General features: G+C 32.7%; 1 long non-coding RNA gene across 2 annotated transcripts in view; it reads right to left on the bottom strand.

The window, feature by feature from the left end:
* Positions 1–20,078, bottom strand: part of LOC122536926 — a 58,845-nt gene extending 38,767 nt beyond the window's left edge. The window contains exons 1-3 of one of the 2 annotated variants that reach the window (XR_006308514.1): positions 20,001–20,078; positions 19,843–19,921; positions 11,262–11,325 (exon numbers count right to left, since the gene is read on the bottom strand). This is a non-coding gene — a long non-coding RNA (uncharacterized LOC122536926). Of the gene's footprint in view, positions 1–11,261; positions 11,326–19,842; positions 19,922–20,000 lie in introns of those variants that run through there. The other variant, XR_006308513.1, reaches the window with a different exon arrangement.
* Positions 20,079–20,466: the final 388 nt, after the last annotated feature.

Genomic DNA, 20,466 nt, shown 5'->3' with positions numbered 1-20,466 from the left:
ATCGAACTATGGTACACGCGGTTAGATGACATGATCACTGGACGATCTATAATTTAATGTCAAATTATACACGTTCCTTTTCTAACAACAATTCTTTTCGTGTCTTGTCTCACGTGAACGCATTTCTGCCTTAACGAAAGAAGAAGATAAAAGTTTAACACAGATTGCCTCCCGATAAGTTTCAATTTTTCTCTGAATCAAAAACCAACCACTTGCAATAATTCTCACGACAGTCTGCAAATGATTCGCAAATTGCAGTAGATCGTTACAAATGAACAGTCTGTGTGTGAAAATATCAATCGTCAGCACTGTACGACTAACTATCGCTTCTCTGATTGAGAATCACACTTAATTCGAAATCAGATGATTGATCAGCGAAGGAAGGAATATTCAATCACTTTTTAATTGGCTCGATTTGTAAATGAAGTGGATATCCGTATTACATCGATGAAATTCTGCAAAGTGATAAAAAGAAAGGATTTATAACTTTTAAGGTAAGTAATAATTGCCAAATGACGAAAAAAAGTTTTAATAAACAAGGATCCAAGAAATTATTATTCCCTAAGTTGCAAACGATTTCTTATTAAATTTTTTTTACCTTTTATCAAAAGTTAAAACGACTGAAATCACATGAAGTGAATCTTGACGTTATTTGTCAAATTCCAGCGATGTGGATCTTTCTTCTATATATTTCAAATGGCTAAAGTATTCCTTTCTTCTATTTACATCAACGTTTGACGAAATATTTGCACTGCAACGATCTATAGAGATTATAGAATCGTACTACAATGTTATTTTCCATTCAAATGATAGATTACTTTATCATTATATTTTTCTTAGTTACAGAAAGTTTTTTTTATTTTTAATTAGAAAAGATCTCGCCATTTCCGTGTACATTTGATTTCTTATGAAAGAATTGCATATTCCGTCAAGAATTTTTGAAAATTGAAATTTCGTATTTTTTATAATTAAACAATTAGTCTATATTGTTAACTGTTAAAGGGTATGCATTTTTTAAAAGTCTCTACAAAAATCTAGAAGATTCAAATCAGTTGTTTTAAAACGAAAAATTGGTTACAACTTTGAAGATATGAATTTTTCGATCTATATTTATAAGAACATTTTTCCCTTCATTTGGCTGGAAATTATAAACCCTTCGTTTTATCACCCCTATAGTTACAAAGTAGAAAAGATAAAAAAAGATAAATTTAACATCGTTATAGATTTTATATTTCGGTAGAATTTATAATTGGTGAATCAGTATTCACAATTTCGTTGAGATGAAATATTCTTGTTCACGAAGTTAATTTGAAAGTTAATTTTCAATCGATTTAGTATGCAACTCTTATGTATATAACACATACTTTTACAGATACAGATTTTTATATACATGCATATGATATCTTTTTAAGAATTTTTATACCAAAGAAAAACGAAGAAACATGTTTCAAAGAAAAGAAAAGTTAACTTTTAATTTTTTTTTAAAGAATTTTCTCTACGCTTGATATAAAAAAAAAAAAAGGAGAAAAATGAAGAAACTTTTTGCATATGTAATATTCTTTTAAGAGTTTTTTCTACGTTTACCAGAGAAAAATCTCTGTCTCAAAGGAGAGGAAATGAACGTTACGATTCAACAGGAAAGTTCGATACACACGGGATAATTTTGTGCTACGTGATAGGATAATTTCTATCCTCACCCTCAAATCGAATCTATGACAATTTTCTTGAACTATATGATTACTCTATCACATTATTCAAATAATACGGATATCCGTATTATCCGGGCAACACGGATATCCACATTACTCGCGCGGCATAAGCACGCGCGTCAAATAACATTTACATTGCTGAACAAGAAACGAAAACCAATAAGACAAGGCCAGATCCACGACATACTCGAAATATTCGAGGATATTTCGAATACACGGATGGGACGGATGTCCATCATGCTAAATAACAAAGCGTCTGGAATACTGGAGGGCCGTTCGTTACAGAGAATTAATGTTTCAGACAGAGCAAACTGCAAAAGTTTCACCGGTTTTCCTAATCCTTTTAGTATCCGGGAAGGAGGATAAAATCTTTAATCCACATTCTAATTACGGAATACTTTGCATTATTCAGAAGGAGATGAGGATGAGTGATAAAATGCTTAAACGGTACAGAATAATTTTCAATTTGTTTTTCAAGGAAACTACAGTGGAACTGGACGTTTCTACGAACTTGTCAAAGAACGAATAGTTTATATATAAAAAAACAAACGATTTGTATACAAGGTTATATATGATAATTAAACGTATAATATATTATTATAAATATATAGTGATATATTGTACATAATATAAATATATATAACGAGAGTCGATGTTTCCTTCCTCCCCTTAGCGATTTTTCAAATAAATAGATTCAACCAGCAAGAAGCCGTCTAATCGAATACTGACTGAAATATTGTTTATAATAAATGGAGTTCTGCCGCACTATTTTGATAATTTGATTATTAGTAAAATTCCTTTGATAATTCGAGTATCAAGCGGACATTTGATAATCAAATTTTTGTGTTATAAAAATTTACATCGAGCCAGTAAATAGAAATGATTGTGCGAATTTTCAAAAAAAATTCGGTCAACACGCGACACAACTGTCAACTTGAAATTAAAGTGATGAACATCCTCCAAGATCACGTAACGCGATTTTGAAAAATGGACACGTGAATCAAAAAATTTGATGGCTATTCGTACAGGTCTTACGAAAAACTAATTTCCACTAAAAAAGTCAAGGGAGTGTAACAACTGTTGAACGTAGAAAAATAAGAGCCGTGCGTGTACATGCATATGTTTAACGCACGAAAATGAACGACATAAGAAGTGAACGGTCCTCTAAACAGTCACGTGCTATGTTCGTTTCAATCGTCTCCACGATTCGTGCTCGTGATTAGTTAAGAATCGTTTCGTTTGCGTTGCGGTCATGGAAGAGTGTTATAAACGACGAAAACAAAAAAAAACAAAAAAAAAAAAAACAAAAAAAGACACGTAGATACTAGTAGAGACCTGTATATTAAATCCCGGTGAATTGTCAGTGCTAATCAAGGGTAATCTAATAAACAGTATGTTACAAACTAGCAACTATTATGTAGCCTGAACTGAATTATAGTGAATTACTCGAATAAACTTGTTCTCTCGTGATGAAACGTGTGTTTAATAAAAGGAAGGACAAAACGAAACAAACAAATAAAAATTGCCCTGTCCCCCACGTATATTTTATATCCCATAATCTTTTGAATTTCATCCAAATTGACGTTATTGGACAATATTACTTACTATTCCTATACTTTTTCTACTTTGCAATTTCATTTCCACCTTGTTTCTGTCATATCATCCTGTTCAAATACTTGGTTACATTGAACGTGAGAAAAATAATTAGTATATAAATATATATTATACATATTACTTAGTACTAAGTATTAAAATTAAGAAAGAGTTATCACTTAGAATTATTCATTTATTAGTGAGTAACTGTTTGGTTTTTCTTAATTGTTACATCAGCTATGTAACAGAGAAAATAAATTTAGAAATTGCAAAATTAAATTTACAATAAAAGGAACAAAGAGCTGTTACAAATATTAATAAATATTATACAAGTGTTAAAATCGGAATTATACTAAAAATGAGAGAAATAAAACAAATGATATGATGCTTCAAAAGTAACATGAAAACTTCAACTCTCTCACGATTCAATCTATGTATTCATTAAAATTTATTAGTCTCCTATAAGAAATTGTAATTAGACAGATACAAGAAACAGATCAACTCGATCAAAATTGCATCAAAAATATAAAAGATGAGACAAAAATTGTTCTAGAAAGGAATATATAAAAATTCCAATATGTTTGTTAAAATGTTGTTTCGATATTAATCAACCGAGGAAACGATAACTGCATTTCGATGGAAGATTATCCATTTATAAATGACGGCCGATAAAGATTTCCAGAAGTTTTATAATCTGTTCGATCGAACGAACTAAAATTTTCACGACCTGGTCGACATGGTGCGCTGCAAAGGATCAGGTGTTCACTTAAGGGATCCCTGAATCAACTCGGTACTGAGTGATCAAAGGCTATAGTGAACCTATCAGAGAGATTTACTGGAGTACTAACATCTAATAGCAATTGAGCGTTGAATTACACGCGGTGTACAAAGGAAGGGATTGATCGACAACATGTAGTACCTGCTGATGTATTCGTAATCAGTTTGAAACAGGGTAAGCACAGTTAGACGTTCAACTTGATCCTCGACACAGAGACGAGTTTCTTCGTGAAATAAAATTATCTCTAACATGGAATTTCACTTTCGCCAATGAAATATAGATACCACGAGGAGGTGGTATCGTTAACTGTCAAATAATAATCGTTGGATTGTAGTTGACTGTGATAATTTATTTACGGATTATTGAAATTTCCAAATAAAATTATTTAATTTCACTTTGTACTTGATCTTACCTGCAATTGAAATTGGACAATAAAATTAAATAATTTCAGAATTAAACAATTCAAAGCTTCAAATAATTATGATCCCCGATGCTTAGTAATATTTATACTAACATTTACATTAAATTGTTTTATTATTTACATTTACATTGTAAAATATGCACGCCATGAAATTTGATTAACTAGAATAGATACTAAATATTAAAAATGAAAACTGTGCTACGATTTTTTAAACGAGAATGTATAACTGCAAACGATAGTGTGAATGCTTAGAATTTTGGAAAAAATTATGAAAGTTACGTGTAGCAAGTGTACTAAGTTTAAAGTTCCATTACACCAAATAATGAACGTAACTAAATATTTGGATAATGTTTCATTTCCAAATGTTTGAAAATCATCGTATTAAGAAAATACCCTCGTCCTCCACAAAAATTCACCTCCCCACAGGCAACAAGTTAACAAAATTAGCGTACCGATAATCGAGCCGCTTGAATCGCTAAATATCGAAATTGCAAAAAAAAAAAAAAAGAAGAAAAAAAAATGAAGGCAACCCGAATAATCCTATTATCGGGATAAATTGATCTCTGGGAGAACATTCCCTGCCGCAAACAACGGCCTTCTGATTCGCTGTATCGGGTCTTAGATCAAACAATTTCCCAGCTTGAAATCGCGTTCAACCGCTGATTCTCCGGGCGATGAGTTTTTTTTTTTTTTTTTTCTTCTCTTTTCTTTTTTCAAGCGAAACACGCCTCTAAAAACCGAGACGAGGTGCCATGACACGAGACGAGGTAAAGAGGGGCGGAAGGATAAAAGAGGAGGACCAGTTTCGAGAGAAACACTGCCGGGGGGAGGATGAGGAAGGGGTTGTTGGCAATCAATGCTCCTCATAAGAAAAGCTCGCCCTCTCTTATGGGATCAACCCACCCCTAGTGAGGTCCGCATCGAAAGAAAGGAGAAGAGGGATGACGCCTGTGGAGAAAGAGGGGGGTGGGGAACGAGGACGAGGGACTTGGGTACGTGGCATGGAAAAAGAGGGAAGGAATGGAATCTATTTCAGATAAAACGAGAGGAACTAATACGATAGAGAAAGAGAGAGAGAGAGAGAGAGAGAGAGAAAATAAACGGAGGAACGAGATGAAAGAGGGGAAAGTCTGTCGGGAGAGTGGAAAGAGACAGGCGAGGAGGAATTGCCGCGAGAGGAACGAAAATGGTTTCTGTTTGAGGGACGGGGACAGAGAGAGGGTAGCAAGAGAGAGAGAGAAAGAGAGAGAGAGAGAGGGATGAAACGAAACGAGGGGGTTGTTCCTGGCTCGACCAACCAGAGACAAGACGCCATTGATCGGCACGTGGCTCGGGGGTTGGTTCAACGGATTCCGACAGGGTGGAGGGTAGGCAGCTTCTGCTTCTGCTCGAAAACACCGGTGGTGGCGGCAGGCAACTCGCAAGAAAGCGTAGGTGGGGAAGAGGTCGTTGCGTGGTGGGAGCACAGACGTATTCTGCACACTCCGTTACACTTACTGGTAAACCGTATTAATCAACGACATCATGGTTTATCCCCCCATTCCTCCCCCTCCCCCTCCCCACTCTTTCGCATCCATCTACCTCAAGCCACTCTATCCTCCGGCTCCCGCAGACTCCATCGCGACCTATGTAGGGAAACGTGTGCACCCGACGTTGCCTGGCCCCTCGCCTTCCCACCGACACCCTCTCCATCCGGATACGGATGCGGTGGATGAACGCGCGGGGGTAACTGGAGGGCGCGGGGTTGGAAGACTGATAGCGGACAGAGCCGGGGAACAGGCGTAAAGACGCGTATGCGAGAGAAATACCGAACGAGCGGCTAAGAAAAGTGGAGAGAAGACGGAGGGAGGGGGATGCACGGGGAGAAGAGTGAATTGATTGTAAGAAACGGGCCGCGCTCGGGGATGAAAAGCCAGGGAAATGAAAAGAAGCACGAGAAAACGGGAAACGATACGGTGGAACGAGGTTGAAACGAGGTTCTATGCGGCGAACAGTTTAAAAGGGTTAAACGGGGCAACGTATATGCTTGACGATGAATTTCTGAGATGGTGTAAAAGAAAGGAGAAACGTCACACGTCTTAAGAATAAATGCAACGAAACGTTCCGAAGATATTCCCCGATACGGAGGAAATATATATATATTTTGATGTGAGAAGTTGCCGCGTGATTAGAAAATAAATGAAGTAGCAAAGAGAATTGATGAACGTAAAATAAGTGTAGGAGGACAAGAAACCAAGTACGGAAAATAAGAGAAAATAGGAGAAGGGGGAAGGTAGTTTTCGCGTGAATTGTGGAAGGAAGGAAAGGGAGAGGAGAGCAGAAGCGAGGCGCCAGGTCACTTTGGGAGAAGAGATCGACGCTTAACGATGTCTCTCGATACCTATTACGTGGCTAGCTGGGATTCAACGAGCCACCACTACCACCCACCCCTATTATTGTGTGTAGTACGAAGAAAAATCCGATTGATCCTCTATCTCTGGCCCCTTCTACCGTAACTTTAAACGTACCTCACACAATCAATTTCCCACGTAATTCTCTTGCTTTTCTTAGTTCAAATTAAACAAAAATATCATATATATATATGTGTATATGTATGAGCACGTCGTGATATCAAAGAATCGATATTATCGTCTGAGTATCTTTTTATAATTGAACTTGTTAGATTCCAGCGAGATTTGTATTTCTTTAACTGTATTTTGCAATTTTCTTGGAACACCTTGTATTTCTTCAAATAGGATTCTACGCCTGAGCGTTTCAGGAACAATGAATTTGCGAGAATTTGAAGACATGATATTCAATAGACTGTTTTCCATAGTTTTCCAAATTCTTTTTCTTTTCTAAATTATAAAATTCTAGTTTAAAATATAACTGGTGGTATAATTAATTCTGCATGCAAAAATAAGTCGAAAAGAACGAAATAACATTTTTGAGAAACTCAAATTTGAAAATTTGTCAAATAGATATACTTAAATCAGAATAACTTTGAACAACATACAAGTAAATAATCGGCAGAATGTGATTTGTACGTGCGGAAATAAGTGAAACATGAAAAATAAAATTCTTTTTACGAAACAGACAAGTTCAAAGTCCATTTGAACAAAAAAATTTTATCCTTTCTTTTCGACTTACTTTCATGTAGAATTATCTAATTTCTAGTCTATAGTATATATCAGTTACAATGTTACACGATACACGCTCAAAAGCTTCCAAAGAGGTAACGACCGTCTCCAGTAAACTTTATAATATTTATTTACAATATTTCAATATGTCAAAACCATTGTACTGTGATTATACTTAAAGTACAACTACAATATTCTTATTTCTCTAATATCCAGTACGAAAAGAACTTTCAAATGAGAGACAAAAATTTCCAGAATCTCCAAAAAAAACACCAGACACCATGCAAAACAAACATTTCATCCCGATATCCAAAATCAGATCACAACGTGCGTTCAGTTCTCTCAACTGAACTTGCGCCCCGTAATCCCGTAAAAGGATATCTCGCAATCGCGATAACGAGTTCCGGAGGAAGCGTTGTTCGATTTCCTCCCCCCCTTCTTGTTACAATCTTCATCCCCTCAACTCTCGCAACCTTGTCACGTCTCGATTCGGTGTTTCGACGGCGATTATTCCAGCCACGACGTTCATATTAATCACAATCCAGGATGGGGGGGAGAGGTTATACGATCAACTTGCGAATCAGGACGTGGTAACTGATTTTAGAGCATCGGAAGGATCGTGGCACGATCGCGGAGGTCGAGAGGCGGCGTGGCGGCGGCCTGATGTCGGTAGACAGTGATTAATACGGTCAACGTCGTCTGGCGTCTTGTTCCCCAGGAAGACTGGAAGCGGAGAGGAGCTAGGCTCGTCTGCGTGGGCGGGCGGGCCCGCGATACAGCGTTTTCAGCCGAGCTGCCGCTGCTTTCGAGAGCGTACTCCGCGGTAAAAGGTTTTATGAAATTCATTGTCAGACAATTTGCATGTCAAAGCCGCTCGAGAGCACGCTCTACAACCTGCCAGCCGGCAGGGGAGCAGCGTCTGTCTCTGCTTTTCCTTGCTGCGCGCCACGCTGGCTAACCGACTCACTATGGCCTACGGTTCGTATGGAATTACGAAAAAATGAGGCCACTTTGCCGGCATTGCACCGACCCAGCTTATTGCCATTGTTTATCGATGGGGATTATTTTGAAAGAACGCTCGATACGTGCATAGGGATACGTCCCAGAGGGATTACGTCCTTTGTAGCTTGTAGGGTGTAAAAATTAGAAAAAAATAAATCCAATTTTTCTTTAATTTCATTCTCTAATACGCACATATTTTGTATATATGTTTTTCTTTTATAGAGTGGTGGCTGTGGTATTACAGTAACTAGGATGATTCTGTGAAAAAAAGAATACAATCTTTTCATTCGACGAAAATCAATATTCTAAAATTTTATCTCGACGTAGATAGACTTGCCAATCTCACAGTAAACTAATATTGGTGTCAATGTTTGTATTTATAAATATTTTCAATGTCACGAAAATGCGTTGAAGTTATATTACTTTAAAAATATCTTTAAGATACTTTTGTTACTTTAAATATAATACTATCTCGTGAAACCATTGAGTCTCAGTTCTTATATACTTTTGCAGAGATAAAAAAAATGAATGAATATCACAATATCTCTTTTTCTCTAAATATACGATATTTATTAAACAATTACAACAGCTGCTGGATATTGTGAATAGTTTGTTACTGCATACTGCATCTTAAGAATCAGATGGTCATACAAACTAACATTAATGTAAATGTAATGAATATTGAATATTAATTTTTAAAGGTCTAAATCGAAAAGGATTAATCGAGCTGGTGGAATGGTATGTTCAGCTCGTGTTGGACAGAAAAAAGAATTTTTTTAGTGACAAAAAAAGACAATGAAAGGTTGTAAAAAATCTAAACAGGGATTGGTTGGAAATTTTTAATTAATAAATATAGTGTATTTTAGAAATATTGTATGTTTCTTGTATTACTTTTCATTTTAGTAAGTAATGCAATTTTCCTGAGAGTAATATCTAAACTAAAGGTAATTATTACAATGAAAGTTGAAATAAAAAATGTTAGAATATAACTGTCAACCTATACATGTTAAGTGTGTCAAACTGTGAAAGTTGTATATATGTATGTTGGTGTGAATGATGACAACATTCAAGGACTTACTTTGTATATATTATACGGTATGTACAACGAAGAAAGTTCCAGAAAGAATAAAACCAGTGAACAGTAAACAAGTATATATAAAAACTAAAATTTAATTGAGACGTTATTAAAAGTAACACCCCAAGAACTAATATTCCACCGTCACAAACTAATAAATTCCAAAACAAAAAATTTAATACAAGAAAGTAAAGAATTTATTACGAAACATATGGACAAATTTGTCACCAGTTCAATTTTCAAGAAGTAATTTTTTACTTTTATCTAGTATGTACGAAAACCAATTATTTTCTATTAAATCTTATTTAAACTTTTATCGACTTGTCTTCGATTTAAAAACAATCGAATTTTGCACATTTTTCACCACTATTTTGTGAACCGTATAAACTTTAAGTTTGAAAAATAAATAATTCTCATAGAAATTACGCGTTAAAAAAAAAAAAATATTTTAAAAAGCTGAAAAAGTAGCGTTTTATGATGCTTCGCCCGTTTAAATAAAAAATTGCTCGTAAGCATTATTCCCTCTCGTATTTGCCATGTTTCTATTTTCGACGAGAAAATCGTTTTTCCGGGAAATCGAACGGCAATTTCTTGCTGAATTATGAATTGCGATTTTGTATAAAAGCGGAATTACAACGATAGAGAGGAGGCCGTTGTAATTGAATCACTTTGTACAGGGAAATGAGGATACTTTATGGCAGGTTCGCGCTCGACAAAAGAAAACAAGCGCCCCTGCGCCCAAAGAAAATGCAACCTCCATTTTAGAGACTGGTTTTCACGTGAATTGACAATTACCAACCGCGTTGCAATGAATTGAATTCCACCGTACGATTTTATTGCTAAAATATCGAATATTTCTAATATCCTACATCCTCAGCACAATCTCTTCGTACTATTTTTGGAAAAAAAACCAATAAATACGCATTATCGATACTAGTTTCTTAATATAATGTTTTCATTCAGAGATCATTTTTATTGCATAAACTTTGTAAGAGTTTTTTGTTGATTTCTATCAACCCTCATCCGTCCCTCATTCTTTAAACTTGATTTGTCACAAAATGATAAAAATTAATACCTATAATGAAAAGATAGACAATTAAATTTGCGGATGCTTTTATGAACCATAAATCGTTAAAAATTTCTATTCAATTGCGTATGAGGTTCACACAATTTTATAAATGTTCAATTTCATATCGTGATATTATCTTTTCTAGTTTCGTCCAACATTGATCATTTATTTTCAATTTCTCATATGTTCCAAAACTATACGCATCTTTAAAAAGATGGTATATTGAATTTTACTGTGGTATAATAATTATAAATCAATGTACTGCCTGTTCAAATACAGTAAAAACAAATATTATTTATCAAAAATGTATGCTGTACATTAGAAAAATAAATGTCACAGAACTACACTTCTATCTACATGCTGCAAAATAATATAACATTTTATAAGAAAAATATATCAAATTGACACAAGGGAGTTAAGATCTTCATTATATAAATCTTATTTTAATATTTATCTCTATCTATCTTTTAATATTTATCTCTTGCTTTTACAAAATGGCAATGGAATTGTCTTGCTACAGAGTTATCTTCCTCTTTTCTATGATGGCATATGTTTTAAACTAAAGATAAATATCAAATATTTACTCGAGAAGTTATGTCTTTCTTGCAAAACATTTGAAACTTCTATCATATATCAAGGATTTTTTTCACGAAAAATAAGTAATTAAAAAATATATAATTTCTACAAAAATCAATAATTTTTAATCCAATGTATATTTTCTAAGTAAATATATAGAAACTAAAAATCTTTAGATATTTTCTTTAGCTCTAACTGTACTAACTTTTCATTCCAAAATTTCATTAATTCTTTAAGAACATCTGATATTAATAATTTAAACTTCTTGATAAATTTCACAAACTTAAATTGTATCAATAATTTAAATTTTAACTCTCTCTGGCTATATTTAAAATTACCAGAAATCTAAAAGTTTAATACCGAATGAAAATTGCAATAAACCAAGAGTGTATTTATCTTTAAACACACATCTTTTGATATATTCATTCAATACATCATATACATCATCTTCCTCGAATCTCTAATAGGTAAACCAATTAATTTATTCTAGAATATTTTATACAGCATGGACTAAACACTTGAAGAGCTAAATGTGGACACTGAATGGTCACATATTTATTTCGTTTATACATGATTATAAAATTTAATATTATTGAAATAATATCTTGTAGTAGTTTACAACAACTAGAGTTCACAGTGATCGGTACAATACACAAACGTCGTTCCTGAACGGTTAATTATATTCTTTTATAAGGAAAAAAAATTATTATCATTAATTTAACATACTTAAGACAGCGTAAGATGTATCGAGCAGATGGAGGTTCCTTAAAATTCAAGCAGCACGAAATGCACGGAGGGGAGGACTATAATTCCGGAATATCGTATATGTTTCACCGATGCGAAGGGTGAAAGTTCCGCCGGACAAAGGGCGAGGGCGTATATGCCGAGCGAAAAAAAGAAGAAAAAAAAACGACTGCCTGGATCTCCGGTGTAATGCCTTATAAAGAGTAAAGCCACGGCACGAGGACGGTAGGAGAATTTATCGTGGTTGTCTGGTGAAGCTAAGGGGATCAGCGGCCGCAATGATTTTCAATTTTCAAATCCACTTCCCGGCTGTTCTCCTTCGTTCTTCTTCCGATCGGGATACCGAATCGACGTATTTCGTGTACAGCCAGTTCCTAAGCTTTCACGGCCACAAACGCGCAGGACCACGAGGTGGATACACGTTGATTTCGAATTTATTTTGTCTACGTTCGTGCTCGTAATTTGCATTCGCATGCATAGAGAAATATTTATTGGACTCGTGCGGATACTTTCGCAGATAAAATTTTAATAACGCGTAATTTTTACAGAATATTATGCATTTAGCACAGTGATCACTAGTGAGCAGAGTTTCCATTCGTATAAATATTTATAGATGAATATTATCGTCAAAAATATTAAATATCGCAAATAATTAGATATCATTGTAACGTAATGTTATATAAAACTTGTATAAAATTTTGTAACTTTTATTGTATAGAAATTAAATACAAGTAAAATGTATATCTAAATTATGCGTGGCAATTGACCTATTAAGCAAAACAAGTTCAATACGATTTTATTCATTTCTCTAACAATTTACTGATTCCATTATTTTAGAATTATATTAATTCTAGAATTTAAAAATTATATGGAATAAAATTGTTATAATTCATTTTTCAATAATTCAGATAATAAAAAATTACTTGAATGGAATAAATGAGATTTTTAACCTGTCCATAAATTTATGCTTGTAGCAGTGCTTATGATACAACAGAACAAAATTGAACGAATATTCTAATTATTTCGTGATAAAAATTTTGATATTCTTATGATACATATATTTTTTTTTATAGTTTATAACAAATTTCTAACTTTTTAACATGATTATTAATTTACGATAAAATAAAATAAAATAAATGTAATTGGTTCGTCAATATTATACGACTTGTCTAATTTTCATTTGCTTCTTTGATTTGAAATTGTTCTTTCGAATAATGAAAAGAATTCTTATTACTATACTGTAGTCCAATAAATGAACTGGAGATTTTTATATTCTCCGAAGAAATGTTTAAATGCAAAATTACAGAAATATAGATGCCCAAGAAATATATCAATCAAGATATCCAAAGTATAGTGATTTCTATATGTACTACCAAGATACTATTTCCCTAATGAAAATATGAATCTAAAATTCGCACTCGATACTTTGAATATTTTGCGTAATATGTGTTCTCGTATCTTCAAGCACATAAAAATCCCCTATCTAATAAGATTTCATTAAAATCACAGTCGCGTATTCTAAACCTACGCGTCAACATATTTCGAAAAGATCTTTCCATTTAGATCGAAGCATCGCATCGTGCTAAAAATGAATTTCGAGCGAGAGGGAAAGAAGAAAAAGCGAAATGGTCGTCCATAAAATCGCATTGCATGGTTTATCTTTTTTCTTCCTCTTTTCTTTTCTTTTTTTTTGTAGGCACGTGGTCGCGGTAGCACCGGTGCACCCTTTATCCCGAGGAAGCGGAAACGGAACTGGATGAAGCTAGCGCCGCCGGCTCGAAGGTAACGAGGTTTTCCTCGGTTGGTTAATTTGCCGCGGATTGGATCGCGCGAAAACACGCGCACTAACGTGGTTTTCAACGAGCCCCCTTTCCCATCCCTTTCAATCTGTCCTCATCCCTTGTCGAAAGCATCCACCGGTGTCACCGACATTCTGCACTTTGATCATCGCGAATCGCCAATGATACCCCCCGATGCTAAAATGCTGCTCGCGTAACGCGATTACCGCAGTCGACTCCATCGAATATTTTCCCCTCTCTTTTCCTATCTTTCTTTTTTTCCCTCCTCTTCTTTCTTTCCTTTTTTCTCTCCGATTTTTTCCTTTTCCTCTTTTTCTTTCTTCTTTTTTTTCTTTTTTTTTTTTTACTTTGCCAAGNTTTTTAATACACGGGAACTTTGGAAGCTCGCTCACTCGCGAAACCTGCCCCCGATATATATTCGATGCTGAAGCTCGTTACACTTTGATCGCCGGCTCGCGAGGACGAAAAAGGATTCGCAGCGGTTAAGCTTTCAGCGTGCGGTTCGCTCGTTAATCGAATCTCTCAGAATTCGTTTTAGCATCTGGCTTAATGCGACGACGAGGTATCCGGACTGTCGTTTATTCTGGTTGGCAATTATAGTGTTTTGAATAAAATAAGTAATATTTTTACACTTGTGATAGTGTTCTTGAGCAGTGATATGAAAAGAATCTTTATGTATATATCGTGTGTATTGTATAAAATATTTTGAGATTTTATTGACAATAAAATAAGAAACGGCTAATTTTGGAAACAATCTGAAAATATACAGGATGATTCTTAAATCAAAATCTAAATATGAATCTTGAAAATGAATCAATATCTTACATAATTTTTTTAATTTTCGAGTTATAAATGATTGAAGAAAATGTTCAATTTGTCTACCTTGTACATGCCTCAGTACATGCCTTGCCTAATACTTACAAAAATAAATAAAACTCAATCCATGAAACTTTTATTTTTGTTGTAAACTAAAATCTATTGTGTATTTGAAACTGTGACAATAAGATGAATAACAAGTACGATCTGAATGGATTGAAGAATGATTCAAAAAGTAGTTAGTATTTTCGAGCGAATGCAGAATTCAATGTTAAGGCATGTAACAGCATTGTGTCGAGACATAAAGCAGACTCAATTATATTTTTTCAATTATCTATAACTCGAAAATTAAGATATGTAGGATATAGATTCAAATGACATTTTTTTTATGTATTTTAATCTAAATTTTAATGAAATATGTATGTGCATTTAAGAATCACCCTGTATATAAGAGTCATAATATATTTATTGGAAACATATATTTAATGTATGTATGTGAGAAATTAAAAATTAAAATAATATCTAAAACAGACATAAATGGCCCATTGAACATTTAGACTTATTGATATAACATTATGGCTGTTTAAATACTTTTATGAACTCTGCGAAATATAGATATAACTCATACTAAATACTTCTATTTTAAAATTTGTTTCAAACATGATCAATTAATTATAACAGTTGAATTTCACTACAGCATGTTTTATATAACACACATAATAAATATATTCATAAGAAAAAAATATGTAAATATTCGACTTTTGTAACCAGCTCTATGTATTTATTGTCAATAGAATCACTAACAATAATTTACACTGCGAGAACAATTGTATTCAAATTTCATATATCACCGTGAAATCATTGCAACGATAAAAAAACAACTAAAAAATAAAAAATACTGACACAGCTTTATATAAATATTTACTGTTGTCCTTTTTTTTTATGTGTGATTCGTTTCGAATTTGAAATTTCATGCCATAAATATCCTTTATAAACAAATGCGATCCGTCTATGGTTCATAGTCATTTTACGCTTTTGCTTTCGTCCTTTTAAATATACAATTTAAAATAATAAATAACAAACTCATAAAGATAGTTCAATTTCAAACAGAAAAATTGTAATAAATTTAAATTAATAGAAAAAAAGTAAAAATATGTTAAGAAAATTACTGATAAATTCTACGTATTATATCCTATTGTATTATAATCTCTGGATCATTGCATTATCGATACAAAGATGAAACAAAGAGTGTTGTAAAAATTATTCCAATACATTAAATTCCATATATTGTTTACAATCTGAATTCTTATTACCTTGTCGAGATTAACACAAAAATGAAACAAGGACTGATAAAAAAAAAATTACTTCCACTCCTGAATTACCATTACTTCATCAGTACTAGTACAAAAATGAAACAAAATGCGATAGAAAAAATTCTACATATTGTTTACAATCTTCTACATATTGTTTACATTACCTATTATTTCATCGATATCCAGGAATATAAAAATAAAACAAGGAACAGTTGAACAATCCTGCCTACATATTAAATTCTACATATTGTTTATAATCCCTGGATTATTATTGTTTCATCGGTGCTAATGAATCGAAAAATTATTCGCCCATGAAAATTATATCCCAATGCGTAAATTCGACGTGCTGTTGATCATCGTTATTTTACTGATACTGACAGAGCGTATCAACGCTGTAACACAACAAAAATGGCCGGTTGGTATAAAAAGCGCTGGCGCGTAACAAAATCGAAGTAAAGCCTTTCATAAGTTTTGATTTAAACTCTCACGGATAACTCATTCCGTAAACAACATTTTATACTTGACGTATTACTACCGTTTTATACGGGTGCGCGGAGCACTTTGATCAGCGCCGGATAGCTGATGGAAAAATGCAGGCTGCATAACTCGGTTATAGTTTGCGTACACGTCAGCGAACGTTTTTACGCATCCCCCAGCCTCGAATCGGTATACAGGATGTCCCATAACAGGTGCTTCGCTACAACGAGCAAAGGATCATCTCACTCCACGAAAATATTCATATAAAATCAAATAGATATGGATCAAGAATACAAAATTTTAATCTACGAAACTGCTTCCGATGAAATTTACATCGAATTCGAAAAATCGTATCATATGAGATAAATAAATAAATATATATATACATTTTGCGAAGAGTCATGTATTTTAATGCTAATAATTTTCTACATCGCATAAAATATATTTTATACGAAAGAAATTTTGTCGATTTCAACAAAGTTGAGTTTTGCATCACGTATGTATGCTTTGTGAAAAATTTCGATGCTCTTTTCATCAAGTGTAAACGTGGAAGAATTTTTATTGTATAAAATAATAGAAGGATTTAATTGCTTCTTTCAGCACATCTAATTCTCCGAGAATTTTTCAATTACAGGTATCACTTGTTTAAAAACGCTCCGATACGTATATATCAAATATTACACGAAGTTTTCTAGCAAAACGCTAATGCTTTATTTATCCAGTTGGAATGGAGTGAGTTAAAAAATTAATAACCTAAAGGAAAACAATTTTTTCGTTAAATACAACCGATCAATTCGTAATTTGGCTGCATCGAACGAATGGTTCATATTAAGCTCAATATCGGACGTTATATGCAACAATAATCCCATTTTTATGCAGAAGATAAAAATTCATGAATAAATGAAAAATATGATGGAAATTCACAGAAACAAATGTGTTCAGATAAAAACCTAATTTTTTCACAAATACTATCAAACTCTCCACATTGTATAATAACATTGGCTGCATCGAATGAATAATTCATACTAAGGTCAATATTGGATGTTATAATAATGATCCTATTTTCATGCAAAAAATAAACGAAATTCCCTATAAATGAAATTGCATGCTCAAATTACTTTTTCCATCAAATTCTATCAAATACACAACAAATACAATCTATCTTACAATTTACCTGTATGTCATTCTTTTTTTTAATTCAACGTAACCCATTTCTATTGACCCATCTCTACTGGTTACCGAATTCTAATCTTAATCACTGCCCTAACCTATAATTTCTGAAATACCAATCTTCGAATTTTTCGCGGTCCCGCGTTGCAAACAATTTGCCGTTGATATCGGAAGCGTCCTGTATAAATGCGTACCTATACATATGCATGTATTATATCCTGTGCATCGGGCTGCAGCATCGGCAGGCGCAGCCAAGCGTCCGCCAATTATTCAGCAAATGTTATAATTGGCACATTCCATTACGCGTAATGGATCGCACTTAGCGGCTGCCGGTGTGATTGGGGCTTGGGAGCCGCGGAGAGAGACGCCGAGACGGGAACGAAACGTTCGGGAGGTTCGAGGGAGCGAGAGAGAAGTAGAGAAGGAGGCGAGGCCAATCTCGATAATACAAGCGTAGCGAAGGATACGACCTGACGCATGCGAGATACTCGAGGATAGCGCGTATCTAAACGCCATCGGGATGTTTCGTATCGGATTGCCACGGTTCAATCCTCAGATAATGATCGTGGATTTTCATGCATGTCAATCACGGTAAGGTGATAACTGCACCGATCCATGCGATACAGTGAATAGATATCAATACATGTGTTCCAGCATTTTCTTGGATTATTGATTAGATTTAATATTGGGGGGAAAGATTAACGTGAACGATTATTTGTTGAGTGTTGATACTGTTAAAAATGTAAATTACTCTATATCATTGCGATTTGTGAAAATTGACATCTTTTAACCGGGGTCCCGAGCTCACAGGGTTCGTACCTGACAAAACGAGTAGGCCTCTTGGAGAAAATAATAATCGTGTACAAATAATTTTATATATACATATATATTATACGAATTATAAGAATTATAGAAACCTATCTAGAATAAATAACAATTATTGCAGTAATTGTTATGCAGAAATTTAATTTCTATTGTTATACAGTTAAATGTAATTGAAAACAAATAAACTCATAGAACTGATTCGACTGAAATATAAATTTTAATATAGAAAAAGATTTTGCATTATTTAAATGGTATAATTTCTGTTATTCAATATCATTACGTAAGAAAGAAATTAAGAAGACATTTTATTTGAAATTCTAAATATATATTTAATACAATTATGAAATAGAGGTTAGGAAACTTATTAATTTTTAAATAAAAAAAAAGAAAAGAAAAAATTATCAAAAAGTAATACATTTATACATTATACATTTTGAAAGTTATAAACTTACAGAAGCAAAGAGATAAATAAATGTAAAATCAATTACATAATTTATGATATATTTCCTTTTTCAATGAAATGAATAATTGCTGCATAATATATGTGTAGTTCAAATTCTGTATAAATTGTATGGAATGTAACCCTAATGTTCTATTTTATTCAACAAATGTTCCAAATAAATATAAAATTCAATAATTATTTTCCTCTATGTGAGATAAAAATAAAGAAAAATATTAAGATATATCAATTCAGAATTGTTTGAATAAAATATTGAATTAACTAAAGGTATAAAATTTACTTTTTTACTAATTTTAATTCTTATTATGAAAAATTAACAAAGTTTAATTGTCTTTAAACAATATAATAATATCTGTAAGTCTTATCTATATAAGTATGTAGTACTTACTTTTAATTTACTTTAATTTATCCAATGTAAACATTTGAGAATTCATACAAAATCATAAGCAGAATTAATGATTTACACATTAGTATGTCAGTTCTGGATGTAAGTAACCAATATAAAAGATAAAATTAATAAAGCTGACATAATATATCAAAAAAAATAATACTAATAATAAAATTAACGGTTTAATGAATATTGATAAGGTATTTCTTATCATTATTAAATTACATAATAAGAACAAGTATCTATAATGTAGATACATGATTGTAGCTTCGATAACATAATCAAATTATTTCTTAAAAATTATTTTCTAGTGGTATTATTGGATGTATAACATGAATGTTTCTGTTACAGGAAATTCAATAGATCTAACGACAATAACTTCGAGGTTATGTCATTCAGAAAATATAACAAATTGTGTTTATAAATATATCAACGAATATTAACAATTATAAAGAATTATAATGGTAATTAACGTGAGACACATTAAATATTAAAATTATTCACTCACCCTAAATCCCACGAAAAAAGAAAAGAAGCGAAGAGTAACTTGCTCATTCAATATATCCTTATGCCGATCGATCTTTATGCTACAATACAATTATGCAAATAAAATAACCAACTATATTATGCATTATTAATATTATGGCAAGATCTTACAATATTTACCTTTATTTATACAACAATTTTGGAAAAGGATCCTCCGGTATCACAATCACGTCAATCACACGCCCGTTTTAAACAAACTGAATCGTATTGTGCGCGCGAAACGTTTAAATTTGATTTGATTTACAATTGGCCATAGTAAAGTATTATATTATATACATTACCTGTATATATAAAATATTATATTATAAACGTTACTTGTATTATATACAAGTAATGTTTAATAATTTAAAACGATGAAAAATTAGATTAACAGTTTCTAATTATTTAATTTTTTTATAGCAATTACATAGTAAAAACTAACGTAGTAACATGTGTCAAGAGAATTATACGATAATTAAAAAAATTAAATGTATTATTCGTTAAATAAATTTTGTATTACGTTTATACTATTATTATAATATTATTCATAAATTATAATATATTATAACATTATTAATATATTATATTATAATATTATTCATATTAA

Source organism: Frieseomelitta varia, unplaced genomic scaffold (assembly GCF_011392965.1).
Source record: "Frieseomelitta varia isolate USP_RPSP 00005682 unplaced genomic scaffold, Fvar_1.2 scaffold_877, whole genome shotgun sequence".
Lineage (NCBI taxonomy): Eukaryota > Metazoa > Arthropoda > Insecta > Hymenoptera > Apidae > Frieseomelitta > Frieseomelitta varia.
Note: the sequence above shows the minus strand (reverse complement) of the source record. Positions and strands in the feature narration are given on the sequence as shown.